This window comes from Pleurodeles waltl, chromosome 4_2, assembly GCF_031143425.1.
Source record: "Pleurodeles waltl isolate 20211129_DDA chromosome 4_2, aPleWal1.hap1.20221129, whole genome shotgun sequence".
Classification (NCBI taxonomy): domain Eukaryota; kingdom Metazoa; phylum Chordata; class Amphibia; order Caudata; family Salamandridae; genus Pleurodeles; species Pleurodeles waltl.
This window is the reverse complement of record NC_090443.1, coordinates 680513665-680532896: the sequence shown is the minus strand read 5'-3', so window position 1 is coordinate 680532896 and position 19232 is coordinate 680513665.

The window sequence follows — 19232 nt, the reverse complement described above, 5'->3', positions numbered from 1 at the left end:
TACGAAGACGTCAATTATGAAGACCAATCAAAGTGTTATAAATTATCGTGGGGTGACAATTGGGATTACCTAATGTATAATTTGATAGGTCAAAGATAGTGGGGTATAGCGAATATCCAATAGAATTTTGGGGGAAGGTATTACGAAAAAGGGATAAAAACTCATGTCACAGAAGGGTCGTTAGAACTAGGTAGGGAATGCTATCGATTTCATCCAGAAACTCTGTCACTCTGTTTGGTGATTTGAGACTTAATATACTATCCTCACCCATAGACTGCCCTTTTCTGCTTCTCCTCCGTAAGAGGGAAGTGTCCCCTCTCTCCACTAGACTAAGTTAGACTGATGGCGATGCGACTGATGTCCTGAAGATGAAGACTGATCCTGTGTGCTGACTTAATCTTTGGAGGGTAATTATGACAATGCTATTGTAATTTGTCTGTTTGCTTTTCCTTTCTAGGTACCAACTGCTGTATTTTTGAATAGAGGCCATAGTTTAGATGTTTTCCAAATTGGTATTCTAAATTATTTTGCATGACGCCCAACATGCTGATGCTAATCAGTGGCTAGGCTAGGTGACCACCCTGACTGACATATATAGGCAAAACAGACGTTGCGCTATGCTGAACTGAGACTGCATTATATTCTCTGTGTTCTAATCTATGTTTACGCTATGTTATATTCTTATGTTCGTGATTTTTGCATTAGTGAAATCTTATTACAGTTGCCACGTTGTGATTATGTTCTTATGCTTCTTCGTTTTGAGATTGACACTTCTGCTAGTAGATTGTAATCACTAGGCAATAAAATTCATAAAATTCTAAATAAGGAGTGGTTATTCATGGCTGAAAGGTCATGGTTGCGCCGACAGTCTAATCAATGTCTTTATCCAAAGTAAAGTGTATCGTGGTGATAAATATTGGTGACATCATTGATATATTGCTTGACATATTGATCAGTTATCTCGTCCTACGGTGTCTCACCACTGGGTCAAAAGATTCATTGGCCTAAAACGAGTCCTAATGTGTATAAAATTGGCATAAAGGGACGCGTTAACAGTTCTGGTAGCAGAGCGACGGTTTGGCCCTTGGGGGCCCTAGGACGGAGAATCATTGTTTAATTTGTTTTTCTGTGTTAATGCAAATTGAAGGTATGATGGGTTTTTAAGTTCACCATGACTTTCCCGGGATCTCGGAGCCTGCCTAAGTGAGTTGGGAATGTTCTCGGCGCTCTAATGTATGTGGTTTAGGGTTTTTGCACTTGCTTAGCTTATGCCTTTTGCAGGTGATTGTGAATTTTGTGTGCATTAAGACCAAGTAAATGTTGTTTTAAGAGGAGTGGGCGTACTCCGCAGTATGAGAGTAGGGAAGTCGGCGTACTTCAGGTGAATGTGGCACTAAATGCTCAAAATTATCCACGTGGTTGGTTGTTATGTACGGACCTGTTGAGGTCTAAGACTCCGGAGTATGAAAACCAGTGTAGTTGTGTTGTAATCTGTACGGTTTAATAGGTCAATCGGGCGTGGTTGACAAGTCAAGTTTGAATCATAATGTATGTGTGAAACCTTCGATGGAGATTTGACAAATTCTAAAGTGCACTAGAAGGAGTCATTGACAAGTCGAGACTAGAATTTGCGGGTCGAATTCTGCTTGCGTATGCGGGAACTGATAAGGAGAGTGTAGCGGCCAAGGCTTCAAGTGAAATCTCTGTAAAGTTCTGAAGCGAAGGTATTTCCTTTCCTGTAGTAAACCGGCAGATTGGTATTGTCATTTAAAGTGCTCGCAATAATTTGCATTAGTTTGTGTAGGTTTGTATGGGTTCATTGAAGAGCGGACAAGCCGCAAGACTTTGTCAGCTGCAGTGTGTGTGAGTGTGACGTCAGTGGTGCCGTGCTGAGATAGGTCAGTTGTCAAGAGGGGTCGCGCACGGATTGGCTGCCGTCCGTGAGAGGCAATAGGTTGAGGAAGGTGGGTGAAGAGTGTCCTGGGAACTAAGTCACTTCTGATTAAATACAAAACTAAGAGAAAATCGCAAAAATAAATTTTGTTAAAGCATTCAAGAGTGCTCTGAAAGGACACGTATATATCGTAGCAACCGATGGGGAACCTAGACCACCCGAGGGTACTCCAGCCTATATAGTCATGGAAGAAAAAGGTGTTGCGCCTTGTTTATGGATGAAACAGTGGCGCAAATTAACAGAGAAGGAGGGATGTTTAGCGTTTCCGGAACATGGAACGTTCAATACGAGGATTCTTGAAAACTTGAGGTGGATGTTAAGTACACAGAAACCACCTCCGAGACCGGCTCAGTATGAGGCATTAGCGGTTTGGGATCTAATGGCTCTTAAACAAAGGCAAGAAAAGTTTCAGAGAAGATTGAGAAGGGCAGAAAAATCTTATGCAGAGGCTAGATGGGATAACGAGAGTAAAATGTGGAGAAGGGGGATTGTTGATGGGATAAAATTATTCCCAGCAATATCGCAGGTAGAAGAGACACAGGGAAAGAAAGCCTCCTGTAAAACAGACAAAGACTCAGGCAAATCTAAAGAGAATAAAAGATCCTGGGAAGAGGAAGATGATTCAGACGATGAGGAATTTATGGACAGGCTGTTACATGATCGCCCGCCACCTTATGCGGTGAGCGACAGTGCTCCAAGTACTAGCATGGATCCTGGGAACCAGACGCAGGAAAAGGGAGTTACTGATACAGTACAGACTAGTGATACGGCTTCGATACAGAATGGTGTCAGTGTACTCGCTGCACCAGACATACCGATACTGTTGCAGCCTCCACCGCAGATACAGAGAATCTACCCAGATGTCCCAGTACTTGAGACGACTACAAATTTGATAGTGCCGTCAGACCCGATATACACAAAGTCAAAGTTAGTACAGATTGAATCAACTCCGAAATTACTATCCCAACCACAACCACAGCTGATATAGGGTACAACCCTGTGGCTGGACTGCCATTAGTACCATTTCCGGGTACCTTAGAACAGACCTATGGAGTCACTGCTCCACGGAGTCTGGGTTCGGTTCAGACACCTGCCACCATATCGTTACCAATTACTGTTGGCCCACCAGTGCCATTGTATGCACAGGGTAAAACAGGCGTATGTGAACAGGGAATGATGACTCAGGATGCGATAAGATTAGGGTCTATGGGAACTCCACAGATAATGGCCCCAGGAGAGCAAGCGATTGAACAACAGAGGTCTTTAATGGACCTTAGTCCAGTGGGAGCACCCCTCGAAGCTATGCGACAAGCAGGTTTAGGAGTTTTAACTATATAACAAAAGTATACTGTTCCAAAAGTGTCTGCCTATGCAAGTTTTTGCGGGCGCGTGGTGTCATTAGGAGTGCCCTCAAGCATCAATTTTGACGCTAGGCATCATCATCGGGCTAACTCCTCGCCGGACCGGCGCTGCAATGTCCGACGGGCCACCGCTCAGAAGGTGGTGGCTCTTATGACCGAAGATGATGTTACTGATCAAGTGAAATCAGAAGGATGTGATAATGTGGAAAAAGGAGAGTAAGAGGTGTGTTAAAAATGGCTCTGGACACCAAATGTCTTTAATACTATATCTAGGTGTCAGGCCAAGATTAAAAATGAATCAAGGAGTCCAAAGGGAAATAATGTGCCCTATACTCCTAACATGAAGTGAGGAAAGAAGGAGAAATACTCGATCCTAGCACTGGGAGGTCGACATGTTTCACGCCTAAACGGTCTAAAAAAGATCCAGTGGCGTTTCTTCAGGACCTTAAAAAACAACTTCTCCTTAAGAACAGATAACAATAAGTGCTGGAGGGTCACTTACAGTACATGGACTAAATATTCACAGTCAGTCATCTATTGGGTCGCCCTAAAAAAGAACACAGACAGACATAGAGAAAGGCAAAATGTATATTGATATATGCAGGTGAGTAAATAACCCAGCATCAACATGGTAAAAAATCATAACTCAGAGACAGTAATCATATTCACTCAGCATGGCGTGAAGAGGCTTACCATCCCATTTCGAGATAAGGCATCATGAGGACGCTAAAACCTCCGACCAAAGAAGGAACCACTATGTCAAAAATAAGTAAAAGTAGTACAGTGTATAGTCAGAAACATTCAAGTCATAAATGTGATAAAACATATATGTTCAATCATTTTGATTAGTTAGTTGTCCATCAAACCCTTTGTTAAAAATTCTTAATATTCAGGTAGGGCTCAGTATCTCCCTCCAGTCAAAACTAAAGCAGAATCATAACCCACACGTGCCCAAACAGTAAGATGATCAACAAATAGAGGCAAATCCCTAGACAGAGAGTCCATTATCAATAATTCTGTCTATGTGCCGTCCACCTTACATAGAAGGTGAAAAACTGTGTTGATCTAGTACCCCGACTTTGTGCTTATCCGATGTGTGTAGTCGCTTGCAAATGAAAGGAGAGACGGCGCTCGGTCAAATGCTTCTGTCTCGGCCGTTAATGCGCTTTAGTGGACCATCGAGTGTGTATAAAGGAAGGGGCGAACGCTGCACACGTCTATTTATAAGCAACTTACTTCCGTGCGTACTCTGGTCCGTGATGCACCTACCCTGGGGCGCGTCCTCGGGAACAGAGATACGGAGAGCCGGTCAGTTTAAAAAGGGGATTTTCGGCAATTAGCACGTAACGTGGGAAGGGAATGTCTCAAAGGGTAGACACTAAAGAAGGACTAAAAACAAAGGGAGATGGTATGGAGAAAAAATGGCGGCCGCCATCTTGGAGTGAATCGGCCCACATTCGCAACAACACCAAGAACATAAAAATAGGAGAGATTAGAACTCCACTTACAGGGAAAAGAGGCAAAAAACAGAACATAGGTTCAAAAGTAATCATCTAACTCGTGCTGGTGGTTGTTCTGGGGACCACTATGATATGGTAAAATATTGTCTATCTCAGGATTGCTGTAGCACTAACAGGAATCTATGGCATTGAGAAAGGTAAATAGTGGAATAAAACTGTGCATCATGGCAGGTGGTAGACAGTGTATCGAAAGGTTTCGTTCGTCCTACTGGCGGGCCAACCCTAGACTGTCTCATTGGCGGCAGGTCAGTTCAAAAAGGACTATAGCCAGAGCAATATCTCTATCGCGGTGTTCAGTGTAGATGGCTGGACAGCTACGAAGTCAGAGTACACCAGGGGATCTCGTCATCGAGGCCTATATAAGCTGTTTTCAGTTTGAAAATCCAGCGTTGTTCAGTCCTCAGCAGATATTTGGGATCCCTATCATTGAATCTTGGTACTTGTAAGACGATCCACCAAAGGTCATTAGGACCGTGGTTGGCTTCCAGAAAGTGCGCACTCAGTTTCGTTGTAATTCTAGAGCATCTAATATTGCTACGATGTTCATTGATACGTTGTTTAACTGGTCTTGTCGTCATTCCCACATATTGTAAATTGCAGGGACAGGTTATCAAATAAATGCAATTTCGGGTATTGCAATTCGTGTGTTTAATCAATCGCCATGGACCTACATGTTTTAGATCTATTGTATCTATCTTTTTAGTTAGAGGACATACATTGCAGGAACCACACGGAAAATGTCCAGAGACAGGGGGTAAATTCCATAAGGTGGACTGCTCATGTGGATTATCTTGTTCGTGTGGTCGTGTATGGATCACCATGTCTCTGATGTTCGGAGATCTTTTGAAAGAAAACAGTGGTCTGTCCAGATGGACCCCTCCACTCTGTAGAATGGTCCACCGTTTATTGATAAGTTTTTTAACAGTGTTTGACAATGGGGTGTAAGTGGAGACACAGGTCAACCGTGTTAGGTCATTCCGTGTAGTTGGTGCCAGTAGAGCTTCACGGTGGTTATTGCAGGCTCTTTTGTAAGCCGGTTTAATGACCTTGGTTGGATAATGTCGTTCCTGTAATTTGGTTTTCAATTCACATGCCTGTGCTTCGAATGATCCTACCGTAGAACAGTTCCGACGTAGTCTTAAAAACTGGCCAAAAGGTAGATTATCACGTAGAGCTCTAGGGTGATGGCTCTCATAAAGTAGCAAACTGTTCCGATCAGTGATTTTGTAATAGGTATCAGTAACCAGTTTACCCTCCACAATTTGAATTCTAAGATCTAGGAAAGGGACTTGTGTCCTAGAAACATGAGCTGTGAATCTTAAGTAGGGATCTAGAGTGTTGATCCATTTGGTAAATAAGTCAACTGTCTGTAGGGGTCCTTGCCAAATAATCAAGATATCGTCTATATAACGACGCCATAGTTTGATGTTGTCAAAATAGGGATTAGATGATGGTAAGATAAAAAGTTTTTCAAACTGGTACATGTATAAACATGCCAGGCTGGGAGCGAAAGTGCTGCCCATCGAGGTCCCTCTAATCTGGTGATATAGTGAATCTTCAAATTGGAAGAAATTCTGTGTCATTGCCAGGTCAGCACAGTGCATTATAAAGTGTACCGGAGTTGTGGAAGTCCAAAGTTGGTGAAGTAAAGCGGACTCGACAACCTGCAGAGTAGCTGCCTGGGGAATATTCGTGTATAAAGATTCGACATCTAAAGTAATCAAAACTTCGACCTGTATAGACGAGTTGATGTTCTCTATGAGGTTAAGGACGTCTTTAGTGTCCCTAAGATAGGTACTGGAGCTTTTCACTAGTGGCTGAAGAAATGCGTCACAAAAGATTGAGAGTGGTTCCAAAAGTGAGCCGATGCCCGACACTATAGGGCGCCCAGGTAGAGGTACGGTCCCTTTATGAATTTTAGGTAGGCAGTAAAAGTACAGGGTCCGGGGGTGACTAGTAATTAAGAAATCAGCCTCTTTTGCAGTGATCCAAGCGTTGGTTTGAGCCTCGTTAACCATATATTTAATCTGGGACTGTAAATTATCTGTTGGATCCCGATTCAGGGGTGCGTAATACGTAGTATCACTCAACAGACGAAGACATTCCTGTCTATAATCAGTTGTGTCCATAATCACGATGGCTCCTCCCTTGTCGGCTGGCTTGATGACTATAGATGGATCTCTCGATAGAGTCCTAAGTGCTTCACGTTCTAGGCCAGGTAAATTTATGAATGGTTGCTTAGGTGTCACCTGGTCAAGATCTGATAGAACAGCTTTTTCGAAAGCCAGGACTTCACAAGGAAGAGAGTGCAATGGAGGCATGAAGGTAGAAGGTTTTTTTATGCCTGTGTCGTTAACAGTCAGAGGTTCGGGTCGGTCTTTAAAGAAAAAGTGTAGTCGAACTTTTCTAAAAAATTTAGATAATTCACAATTCATACGGAAGAGATCTTCCTGAGGCGTTGGAACAAAGCCTAAGCCTCTATTCAGAACCCTTGATTCTTGTTCTGACAATTGCCTATGGGACAGATTCACCACTAAGTCCTTGGAGGAGCGATCTTGTTCTGGCTCCTGGTAATCATCTGTGGTTCTTCTCGTCCCCAATGAACTCTTCTGCCTCTTCCTCTCCTTCTGCCTCTGCCCCTGCCCGGGCCGCGGCCTAAAAAAGGACCGTATGGTGGCATAGGGCGGGGCTGAAAAAATGGATAGGGAGGTTGCCAAAAGATCGGTTGGTTATGAGGGTACTGAGGAAAGTTATAGAAAGGTTGAGGCATACTTTCATCAGTGCTCCATCCATCTGAGGATGAGTTACTACTGTAATTACGTGATTTCTGTTTATTGAGTGTTGTAGACTCATCAGATGATCGAGACTGGGTGTCTATTTCAAAATCATCCTTGATGTATGGATACACCTTCTCCCGTTCAAACTTGCCTATATCTTTTTGAAGTTTGGAAATCTTCTGCTGTGTAAGGAACTCTTTAGTGTCATTAAGTTCCGTATTAATTTCCGACAAGCGGCTCTTAAAAGCTGCTAACGTCACTGTGGTTTTAATTGAACTTTCTACACAGTTAATCTGGATAGTGATTGACTCAGCTAGTCGTTTTGAGGTGTTAATAATCAATACCAACCAATTCGCGGGTGCATTTCCATGCCACCTGGGCCCAGTCCTTCCTGAAGGCCAAGTCCTGCAGGAAAATCCTGGGCATGTTGGAAACTAACAACCCGTTTGGTGCAATATTGGCTCTTAAATATTCAGTCATGATTGTCCCATGCATGATGGTTTTAATCAGATCTCGTTTGAGAGAAGATAATTTGTCCCAGTCCTCCTTCAAGCTACCTGAAGGAGCTGCACCTTCATTAGCGAGGATAGACGGGGTCTGTAGAATGGCTGAGACAACGTCGTCGTCAAAGCTAAGGCCTTGGAAATTATCCATAGTCACTTATTTAACCTGAATACGTTAATGAATAGTCCCACAGCAAACCTGCTGTTCAATATGCTACTAAACGGAGAGGGACAGGGAGGATTAATGGTCCAGTATACGTACTCCCTACATATAGACCTATATAACAAAAGTATACTGTTCCAAAAGTGTCTGCCTATGCAAGTTTTTGCGGGCGCGTGGTGTCATTAGGAGTGCCCTCAAGCATCAATTTTGACGCTAGGCATCATCATCGGGCTAACTCCTCGCCGGACCGGCGCTGCAATGTCCGACGGTAGGAGTTTTAACGCCACAAACAATGAGTACGAATACCGAGTACCTCACATTCCCCAGTGATGCATGCAGGGAACATTTCGTTGCAGGGTTTTACAGTCCAACAGTTAAATGAATGGTTAGAAAAGACTTATACTTCACAGAAGACTGCAGTGGTTACAGTCGAACCAGAGAAAGAAAAACAAGACGAATACCTGAACTTTGTAAGACTAGGGGCAGAAGCTGCTGAATTAGTGGAAGGGACAATGGGAGTAAATAGATTGGAATCATACACAGAGGCAGAATTGAGATACCTATGCCCTAAGATTACCAAAGAAATAGGCAAGGTGCATCAGAGATTATCAAACCTGGCAGATAAATACAACATTGATATCGGAAACACTAAACATTTGAAAAGAAGTAACAGATTAGATTTTGACTCAAAAGATTTTGAACACATGAGGTCTGCAGGAATGAAGGCACATTTGAGAGAATTATTACAAAGCGCGCAAATTTGGGGGGCACTGGAGAAACGGGAAGGCAGATGGGCAAAGAAAAGGGAAAAGGTGACAGCCCAGGGTCTAATCAAGCCAAGGCCTCACCTGATTTGGAATCAGTAAAAATATTACCTATGAGATAGACAGCTGGTGGTGTCCTAGTTCATGTGCCTTGGACCAGAGGAGACATTCTATCCTTTACTAACGATTATCCCAGATTGAGAGAGAAACCGATTGTTTGTGAAACTTGCAAAATGTCTCTGGGAAGATTTGAATACCTTGTTTGAGATCATTGTTCCGCCTGATTTGTGTCTCGAGTGCAAAAGAGGGGTAGATTGGCCGACAAAGGAGCCGGCAAGAGATAAGGTGACCGGGGCACCCTCTGAAGAGGTGATGAAGTATTATCATAAGGTGATTGAGTTTTTGATACAAAAGGTGTCTCCGAAGGTGACTGATTGGCAGAAAATCGGCTGGACCTCTCAAGAGGTTAAAGAGTCAATACATGCTTATTACGAAAGACTGCTAAAGGCATTCAAACACTACAGTGGTACTGAAACTATTGAACCAAAGGATATGAACCATCTTGTGTTTAGATTTGTTGAAGGGTTGCGACCAGAAGTTAGCCAGATGATTAAGAATCATTTGATTTGTTGGCAAGCAAAACCGATTGATGAGGTTTTACAGTATGCGAAATACTGTAGTAATGAGATTGAATTGAAGCAAAAGAAGCTGAAAGAAAAGGTGATGGTGATGCAGATATGGGCTGCACAGGCTGGAATACAGGGAAATTGAGTTCAACAGATGATACAGCAGCAACTGCAAATGAATGGTGTGTTTCAGGCACAACCGAGAGGTCGAGGCAGAGGGTTTGTGAACTGTGGTTCAGACTTAAATACGGTTGTAATTCAAAATGATGTTCAAGGGGTGAAAAAGATGTCGCCATGTCACACGTGCGGGGGCGTGGGGCACTGGAAACGGGAGTGCCCGAATATGATGCAGGATGGTGCAATTCAGCAGGGTGCAAATGTCGGTGCATTACAAAATACACCAGGTCCGAAAATGAGACAACAAACAACGAATTTTCAGAACAATCTGGTACAAAGGCAAGGGGTACAGCCCATGCAGCAGATGCAAATGCAGCGTTTTCAGTCATTACAAATGCAACCAGTACAGCAGCAGATTCCTATGGTGCCTAGACAGCAAATGCAATTACCAATGGCTCCGATGGGACAGCAACAGGTGATGCTTCCTCAGCAGGTCACAGGCCAGGTAACAAATCAAAATAATACTGTACAACAGTTCCCATTACGAGGCGAAAATGGCATGAATGAGGATTGGTCAGATGATAGCTCAGACAGTGAGGAGTGCAGGCTTGCAGCGTCCTTAGAGGTGGATCAGAGAGTCCCATATGTAGAAGGAAAGGTGATGGGTTACAAGGTTTCATTCCTGGACGACACAGGAGCCACACGCTCCACAGTTAGAAGTGCAGAAGTTCCAAGATTGCCTCTCTCAGGGCGTACCATCAGAGTGGTTGGCGTAGCAAATCAGTATCTGACAAACCCGATTACAGATCCAGTGCAGGTTGAGATTGGCAACTTCCTGGGGCTACCTAGGTTCGTAGTCTGTGACTCGAGTCCAGTATCCCTACTGGGAAGAGACTTACTGTGTAAAACAAAATGTTCAATTACCTGTTCCAACGACGGAATTGAAGTGCAGACAAATAGTGACGATGAAGGAGATGAAAATCAGTTTTTAGAGGAAGAAACAGGAACAAATGAAGACTACCCTCTGATTACTCTATTCCCGATGCATACCTTGATTGACCTGCCTGTCGAACTACAAGGGACAGTAACAGAGAAAGTGTGGGACTTGACCGGGAAAGAAGTAGGACTAATAAAAGGGGTAGAACCAGTCAAAGTCCAGATAAAACAAAATGCAGTGTTTCCTCAAGTGCCACAATACCACATGACCCAAGATGTTCTCATTGAAGTGTCAGAAATAATTGCAGACTTTCTCAGGCAGAGAGTTCTGAAAGAGGTCTTGAGCAGTCCATGTAACTCTCCCATAATGGGTTTAAAGAAGCCCTGTGGAAAGGTTCGAATTGTGCAGGATTTGAGAAAAATAAACAAAATTGTGATAAAATGTTGCCCTGTGGTGCCCAACCCAGCAGTAATAATGTTCCAGGCCCCCTGTGATGCTGAATGGTTTATTGTGGTAGACCTATCACAAGCCTTCTTTTCAATACCTCTTCATGAGGACAGCCAATTTTTGTTCAGTTTCAAATTCCTGGATAAGGTGTACAGCTGGTGCAGAATTCCTCAGGGATTTTCTGAGTCACCGTCCACCTTCAATCAGATATTGAAGACGGATTTGGAGCCACTGGTGCTGCCTTTTAATTCAACTCTAGTGCAGTACATTGACGACTTGCTAATTGCGTCCAAAACTAGAGACAGTTGTAAGTATGATACTATTGCATTACTGAATCATCTGGGAAAGAACGGACATAAGGTGTCACCCAGAAAGCTACAATACTGTCAGAAGGAGGTGAAATACTTAGGGCACTTGATTGAAAAGGGTTCCAGGAGAATATCAAAGGAAAGAATAACAGCTGTTTTGCAAATGAACCCCCCAACGACAAAAAGAGACGTCAGGATGTTTTTGGGAATGGTGGGCTACTGTCGCCAGTGGATACCCAACTTCTCGATCATTTCAAAACCATTGATAAAACTGACAGGCAAAGAAATCAAAGATGAGCCATATACTTTAACCTTGACTAAGGAAGAACTTGAGTCATTTATGGACGTAAGAGAATGCATGTGCAAGGCACCAGCATTAGGAATGCCAGACTATGAGAAACCTTTCCTGCTGTTTTGTCATGAACGTGATGCTTGTTCTTTGTCTGTCTTAACACAGGTCCATGGAGATACAAACCGCCCTGTAGCATATTTTTCAGCTACCTTGGACCCTCTCGCAGCAGCCTTACCGGGTTGTTTGCATGCAGTCGCAGCAGTTGGTCAGAGCCTTACACAATGTGAAGGCATAGTCATGGGATACCCCCTAACAGTAATGGTTCCACATTCAGTTGAAATTACTCACTAGGTATGAGACGATCATACTGGGATCACCGAATGTCACCCTCAGGCGTTGTAATGTATTGAACCTGGCAACTTTACTTCCTAATGAAAATACTGAAATCAAATATGAGGAAGAGTTCGAACATGATTGTCTTGAAGTAACTGAACTGTGTACCAAACCTCGCACAGATATTCAGGACACCCAGTTAAAAATAAATGACTGTATCATGTTTGTCGATGGGTCCTGTCTAAGAGATTCTGCTGGAACACTGAGAGCTGGCTAGGCGGTATGTACCATAACTGGTATCGTTGAAGCCTCCTGGCTTGAAAAAGCGTTTTCCGCACAAGTGGCAGAACTGATTGCCCTTACTAAGGCATGCCACGCAGCTGTAAATTTGAAAGTCACTATCTATACTGACAGCAGATACGGATTCGGAATTGTACACGATTTTGGCCAACTTTGGTCACAGAGAGGTTTTATGACCTCATCTGGTTCCCCTGTGAAAAATGGTGAGCAAATAAAGGATTTGTTACATGCGATTCAGTTACCTCTTGAAATTGCCGTGGTGAAATGCAGTGCTCATATTAGATAACAAGACTTTGTGTCCATGGGAAACGGCTATGCAGATCAAGTCGCAAGATTTTGCGCATTGAACTGTATATCGTTCAAAGAACAATGGGAATTATTACCACAAACTGAGAATGACACATGCTTGAACCTTGCATTGTGGGTAGTTGACACATTAGATGAGTTAAAAACATTACAGAGCCGTGCAAGCAGAGAAGAGAAACGCTCTTGGCAAAGAATGCAATGTGTACAGAGGGCTGATGATTTGTGGGTCTCAGAAGAAGGGAAACTAGTTTTGCCAAACAATCTTCTATCCCAATTCGCCAGGCTCTATCATGGGCAGGCTCACCTTGGGAGAGACACAATGATCAGGTCATTCAAAATTGACTGGTTTAACCCAAAATTCAGACATGCCGCAGAAATTACCTGTCACAGGTGCATCATCTGTCAACAGATGAATGCCGGAAAGGGAACCGTGGTAACTTTGAGCCACATTGGGAGAGCTGGAGGTCCGTTCAACAAGATGCAAATGGACTTCATTTAAATGCCTGTTTGTGGAGGATTGAAGTACGTGTTGGTGATTGTGTGTGTTTTCAGTCACTGGATTGAGGCATATCCCACACGTAGAAATGACAGTCTTACAGTTGCAAAATTACTACTTAGGGAACTGATACAAAGATTCGTGTTTTTCCGGTTTCTATAGGGTCGGCTAGGGGTAGACACTTCGACAATGAGACATTATAAATTACCGAAAGTGACACTAAAACCGGATTGACTTTTAAAACCTGATTACGACAAGCTGCTAACCTGATTTGACAAAAGGGTCATGGAGTGAATGAAGACGCTGTAAATATACGCAGAAAGCAAGAGAATATTCTAAATAATCCTCAAGTTGATTGTTGATATCCGATTCTATACGAGCATGGCTTACAATAGAAGTAGTAGCAAGGGAGGTAAAGTGTATGGTTGGCTAGGGCTTATAATAGGTGTTATGTGTGCAGTGATAATCGTGGGAGTGATTGTAGGAATGCCATGGATAGAGAAAGAAACTACTAACGCTACTTCAAAACCTGAAACTACCACACTAACACCATGGGAAAGATTTGAGCAGGATGCAAGACACATGCATGAGGGAACTAATGCAAAAGGGGAACTTTCTACTAATGTCTTCTATCGCTTACTAAATGAGTATGTGGAAACCATGGATGCGAAAGATTGTTATGTATGTACTAAAATTCCTTCATCTGTGCAGGAGGGAGTTACATATCATAGCCTCCCTCTTACTTACGGAATTAGTTGCAGCTTGCTACTAACAAGATTCTATAATCAAGAGCATGTGCAATACTTTTATTCAAACTTAAATGTTGTATTTTCTTTTGTGCCTGTGATTGAGTTTTTTAACAAGTTAGCTAAGGAACATGATATAAAAATAGTTAGTGGATTCTTTGAGCCGACGCTTACATTCGGGACAGCTTATGCACATCGCAATAACTTGACATGCTTAATATCACCTGTTGAGAAAAGCTTTTTAGATCATACTGATGATAGACGCAAAGCATTGAAAGAAAGATTAGAAAAGGGGTTAGAGAAACACACATACGCAAATGATTACGCTTACATCGCCATCAAGACACAAGGGAAATTAGCTATAGATGCATTACATGTAGGTAGACTTTGTATATATAGTCCAAAATCTGAGCAGGACAACCTGTTTGTGGGACGAGTGAATGCAGGCATGTGTTTTTGTTTCAGAGTAAATGGACCTTTATGCTGAATGGACAGGATCCAGCGATCCCTGGGATCTATTACATCTGTGGGCTTAATGCTTATTACCATCTCCCTAAGGGATGGTATGGGACATGTTATTTGGGAATAGTATTCCCAAAGATTTATCAAATTGATGACTTAAAACAAATACCTAAGACGTCTGAATTACAACATTCTAGACAAAAACGAGAATCAGTGGCGGCTGTCATTGGTGATATATTTGGAGCCATAATCCCTTCGGTAGGGGTTATCTTGAATTCTATGAAGATTCAAAAGTTGTCTCCTATAGTGGATAACATGCTGACAAATTTCACAGGAGCTATACTCCTGATGGATACTGAACTTGCCGCAGAAAGAGCTATGACTCTTCAAAATCGACTTGCTTTAGACATCCTTTTAGCTAAGAGTGGAGGAGTCTGCAAGATGTTGTTCATTCATTCCAGATAACAGTAAAAACATTAGAAGTATGCTTACTAACCTTACTAGAGATAGTACAGATTTGAAGAATTTGAAAGAACTCAGGGCCTCATTCCGACCCTGGCGGTCTGTGACCGCCAGGGCGGAGGGCAGCGGAAGCACCGCCAACAGGCTGGCGCTGCTTCCTGGGCTATTCTGACCGCGGCGGTAAAGCCACGGTCCGAAAAGGGGAACCGGCGGTTTCCCGCTGGTTTTCCCAAGGCCCAGGGAATCCTCCATGGCGGCGCTGCTTGCAGCGCCGCCATGGGGATTCCGACCCCCTTCCCGCCAGCCTGTTTCTGGCGGTTTTCACCGCCAGAACCAGGATGGCGGGAAAGGGTGTCGTGGGGCCCCTGGGGGCCCCTGCACTGCCCATGCCATTGGCATGGGCAGTGCAGGGGCCCCCTCACAGGGCACCATACAGATTTTCACTGACTGCTTTGCAGACAGTGAAAATCGCGACGGGTGCCACTGCACCCGTCGCACCCCTGCAACTCCGCCGGCTCCATTCGGAGCCGGCTTCCTCGTTGCAGGGGCTTTCCCGCTGGGCCGGCGGGCAGCCTTTTGGCGGTCGCCCGCCGGCCCAGCGGGAAAGTTGGAATGGCCGCCGCGGTCTTTTGACCGCGGGCGGTCATTCGGCGGTAACCGCATGGCGGGCGGCGACCGCCGCCCGCCGCGGTCAGAATGACCACCTCAGTGATTGGGAGAAATTTGGAAAGGGAATTGCCAGAGTTGGGAGTTGGTTTACCAGCATTTGGAATGGGGTACTTGCAAAAATATTGATGGGTCTATTAATTGTTTTGGTCTGTCTATTAGGATTATGGGGGGTATGCAAAATTAATGATAAAATAAAGAAAAATTGGACTAAAAGAACCAGGAGAAATGAAGAAAGTGAAAGGGAGAAAATGTTCAATGAAATCTGGGAAAGTTCACATAAAGGGCAAGATGTTGAAATACGTATTATGCGCAAGGTGAAAAATTAAAAATGAAAGGTAAAAGGGAAAGGTTTGTGTGATGACGAGTGTCATCAGAGGAGGGACTGAGAGAGCGTAGTCTAAATATTACATATATTAAACCTGAAATGCTTATATAAATGCCTAACAATGCTGCATAGAAAACGACAATACATAGTAGTTGCTTAATGTGTATTTGAATTATAATTATGAAACGTGAAATTACTATTGTGCACATAAACTAATGTCGATTATAAGATATAATTGCTTGCACCATGATTAGTCGTATATATATATATATATTAACGTTACATTTGTACTAAAATCCATAGGCCTTAAGTTAGCGTAAGTTGAAGATTTAGCCGTGTAGCTCTCATATTAAAGCATATTTTCTGTTTTTCAGTGTGCTGACTCACAAAGGGCCATGACCCAGCATTTGTTCTTTTCCTTCGTTTTATGTAGCTAATTTCATCCTGTTCCCATCCGCATGCTAGTTGCCTTGGTATGAGTTTTATACAAATTTTGAAACAAAAGTATACGAAAGAATGTACAAGGACAATTGACCATGGATAAAGAAGCTCATGACCTGAGAGACATGCCAAAACGGTGATGAAACTCCCCGGATGTGCCACCTACGAAGACGTCAATTATGAAGACCAATCAAAGTGTTATAAATTATCGTGGGGTGACAATTGGGATTACCTAATGTATAATTTGATAGGTCAAAGATAGTGGGGTATAGCGAATATCCAATAGAATTTGGGGGAAGGTATTACGAAAAAGGGATAAAAACTCATGTCACAGAAGGGTCGTTAGAACTAGGTAGGGAATGCTATCGATTTCATCCAGAAACTCTGTCACTCTGTTTGGTGATTTGAGACTTAATAAACTATCCTCACCCATAAACTGCCCTTTTCTGCTTCTCCTCTATAAGAGGGAAGTGTCCCCTCTCTCCACTAGACTAAGTTAGACTGATGGCGATGCGACTGATGTCCTGAAGACGAAAACTGATCCTGTGTGCTGACTTAATCCTTGGAGGGTAATTATGACATTGCTATTGTAATTTGTCTGTTTGCTTTTCCTTTCTAGGTACCAACTGCTGTATTTTTTAATAGAGGCCATAGTTTAGATGTTTTCCAAATTGGTGTTCTAAATTATTTTTCATGACGCCCAACATGCTGATGCTAATCAGTGGCTAGGCTAGGTGACCACCCTGACTGACACATATAGGCAAAACTGACGGTGCGCTATGCTGAACTGAGACTGCATTATATTCTCTGTATTCTAATCTATGTTTACGCTATGTTATATTCTTATGTTCGTGATTTTTGCATTAGTGAAATCTTATTACAGTTGCCACGTTGTGATTATGTTTTTATGCTTCTTCGTTTTGAGATTGACACTTCTGCTAGTAGATTGTAATCAACAGGGAATAAATTCATAAAATTCTAAATAAGGTGTGGTTATTCATGGCTGAAAGGTCATGGTTGCGCCGACAGTCTAATCAATGTCTTTATCCAAAGTAAAGTGTATCGTGGTGATAAATATTGGTGACATCATTGATATATTGCTTGACATATTGATCAGTTATCTCGTCCTACGGTGTCTCACCACTGGGTCAAAAGATTCATTGGCCTAAAACGAGTCCTAATGTGTATAAAATTGGTATAAAGGGACGCGTTAACAGTTCCATGCTGTAAAATCAGCGTGAACAGCACCACACAGCACACAAGAAGGCTCTGCTTTTTTCTGTTGGTTGAATTCATTTTCTATTTGAGCTGCCGTGTTAGACCCGGCATCCTTTGTGTGGTCTCCCCTACCTTTTTTCCCTCTGGCTTCCTGTTTTTACGATGGCCATTAGGAATCTATGTACTTTCCTACTGATGACCAGTTTTTTCTCTACAACATGGTTACATTGGCTTCTCCATAACTGGCATATTTAATTTACTTGTAAATCCCGAGTAAAGTGCACTATATGTGCATAGGGCCTGTAAATTAAATGCTACTAGTGGGCCTGCAGCACTGATTGTGCCACCCACTACAGTAGCCTTTCAATCATATCTCAGGTGTGACAGTGCAGAGCCTGTGTGTACAGTTCTAAACTGTCATTTCGACCTGGCAAGTGTACCCACTTGCCAGACCAAAACCTTCATTTTTATTACATGTAAGTCACCCCTAAGGTAGGCCCTCTTTAGCCCCTAGATGCATGGTGCAGTGTATTTAAAAAGTTTGGCATGCACCTTGAAGCATAACATGTCCAGATAGTGAAAAAGTCTTAAATTCACTTTTCACTATTGCAAGGGCTATCTTTCCCATAGAGTCGCATCGGGATTACCTTAAAACATTTTAAGTGTAATTTCAAATTGGGAAGAGATAGGTATCTGGAGTTTGGAGTCCCTGGACTCACATTTAAAATCACAACTTATGGTGAAATCGGATTTTAAATTGTAAGTCTGAAATTGCCACTTTTAGAAAGTTGGCATTTTCTTTAACCAATCTGTGCCTCTGTCTGTCTCTGAATACATGTCTGGGGTAGATGACAGCTGGACTTTGTGCATTCCCACTAGACAGCCACACACAAAGGGAGCTTGAGTGTGGCATTTGCATACTGATGGCTCATCACCAGGCTGCGGGCCTTTATGGGCTAGGTGGGAGGGAGGAGCTGACACTTACTTCTGAGTAGAGCTTTGACTCTCCTCACACAAACAGCTGCATAGCCCCTATAGAGTGTCTGGAGCAGGGAGTGCAGGAAAGGGTCCCTGGGGACTTCAAAGGAAGGCCTGGAGGTTTCTCCAACCTTCCAGAACGTGGGCACAAATGTATAGGTACTGGAACCCAAACTACAGAAAACCAGTTCACTGGAGAGACTCTGCAACTACAAGGAGCTGTGCTGCCAGGAGGAAGTGCCACTTAGCCACGTGTTTTGCTGTGTTGGCCTGCTACACTCTGCTTGCTCTGCTGCCAAGAGGGACTGCCACTTAGCTTCTTGCTTTTCTGTGTTGGCCTGCACTCTACTTGCTGTGCTATCAGGAGGGACTGCCAGTTACCACTGTGCTCTCTTTGTGCTGGCGTGCTGCCTGCTGCCTTTGTGGAGAAGAAGGACTGACCCTGTCCACTCCCCCCCATTCTCCCCAGCAGTATCTAAGGTACCCCCAAGGACTACTCACGACGACCGCGCTGACCAAGGTTGCAGTGACTGTGTAGCGAGACTCTGTGAGGCCTGCAACTACAAATGCACCAAAGCGCTGAGTAAAAGCCCCATATTCACTGCTCACTGACCCTCGGGTCCTACCCCAAGAGCAGTACTCTCATGCCTCCTGGAGCCGGTCTGGAGAAGTAAAGTGATCGCAAAGAAACACAGCAACCCACCAACACCTGCCTTGGGCCACTGGG